The sequence below is a fragment of the Mauremys mutica genome, chromosome 13 (genome assembly GCF_020497125.1).
Source record: "Mauremys mutica isolate MM-2020 ecotype Southern chromosome 13, ASM2049712v1, whole genome shotgun sequence".
Lineage (NCBI taxonomy): Eukaryota > Metazoa > Chordata > Testudines > Geoemydidae > Mauremys > Mauremys mutica.
This window is the reverse complement of record NC_059084.1, coordinates 44,697,971-44,699,785: the sequence shown is the minus strand read 5'-3', so window position 1 is coordinate 44,699,785 and position 1,815 is coordinate 44,697,971.

Here is a 1,815-nt window from a genome sequence, read left to right as displayed (position 1 = left end):
CATTTTCTTTCACATATAGTGCCACCCCCCTCTTGCCCCGCACAACCTGTTCTTCCTTCCGATATATTTTGTACCCCGGAATGATTGTGTCCCATTGATTGTCCTCAGTCCACCAGGTTTCTGTGATGCCTATTATATCAATATCCTCCTTTATCACAAGGCACTCTAGTTGACCCATCTTATTATTTAGACTTCTAGCATTTGTGTACAAGCACTTTAAAAACTTGTCCCTGTTTATTTGTCTGCTCTTTTCTGATGTGTCCGATTCTTTATGTGAATGTTTCTCATCTGATCTGGACCTTACATTATCCTCTTCCATCCCCTGCTGCTGACTATAACTCAGAGAATCTCTATCAATAGACTCTCCTCTAAGAGAAGTCTCTGTCCGATCCACATGCTCCTCTGCAGCACTCGGCTTTCCCCCATCTCCTAGTTTAAAAACTGTTCTGCAACCTTTTTAATGTTAAGTGCCAGCAGTCTGGTTCCACTTTGGTTTAGGGGGAGCCCATCCTTCCTGTAGAGGCTCCCCCTATCCCAAAAGTTTTCCCAATTCCTAATGAATCTAAACCCCTCCTCTCTACACCGTCATCTCATCCATGCATTGAGACTCTGAAGCTCTGCCTGCCTATCTGGCCCTGAGCATGGAACTGGGAGAATTTCTGAGAATGCCACCATAGAGGTCCTGGATTTCAGTCTCTTTCCTAGCAGCCTACATTTGGCCTCCAGGATGTCTCTCCTACCCTTCCCTATGTCATTGGTACCTACAGGTACCACGACCACCGGCTCCTCCCCAGCACTACACATAAGTCTATTCAGATGCCTCGAGAGATCCGCGATCTTTGACCAGGCAGGCAAGTCACCATATGGTTCTCCCAGTCATCACAAACCCAGCTATCTACATTTCTAATGATCGAATCTCCCATTACTAACACCTGCCTTTTCCTAGTGACTGGAGTTCCCTCCCCCGGAAAGGTAACCTCAGTGCGAGAGGTAACCCCAACACCATCTGGAAGGAGGGTCCCAACTATGGGAAGGTTTCCCTCTGCTCCCATTGATTGCTCTGCTTCCCTGGGCCTTTCAACCTCCTCAACAGCGCAGGGGCTGTCTGACAGGAGGTGGGACAATTCTACAGTGTCCCGGAAAGCCTCATTAACATACCTCTCTGCCTCCCTTAGCTCCTCCAGTTCTGCCACCCTGGCCTCCAAAGCTCGTACGTGGTCTCCGATGACCAGGAGCTCCTTGCACTGACTGCACACATACGCCACCCGCCCAATGGGCAGGTAATCATACATGCTGCACTCAGCGCAATAAATTGGATAGTCCCCACTCTGCTGCTGGGCTTCTGCCTGCATGGTCTCCTAGTTAATGAAAGGGACTAGTTTAACTATCAAAAGCAGAGGGATAGCCGTGTTAGTCTGGATCTGTAAAAGCAGCAAAGAATCCTGTGGCACCTTATAGACTAACAGACGTTTTGCAGCATGAGCTTTCGTGGGTGAATACCCACTTCTTCAGATGCAAGTCTTGCATCTGAAGAAGTGGGTATTCACCCACGAAAGCTCATGCTGCAAAACATCTGTTAGTCTATAAGGTATCAAAAGCAGTTGCTTAAAGTTCTTGTAGGAGGTTCTCTTAGGCCATTGACTTGGATGGATGAAGCAGAAACATGCAAATAGCATTGCTTGGTTAAAATCCAAGATGTGGTTCCTTGGGAACATGCTAAAGATGCAAAAGAGGAACTTTCAGACCCTGCAATTAAAGAAGCACCTAGAGATGCAATCTCTGAAAGGAGGTTTCACCACTTCTTCTCAGCCTGGT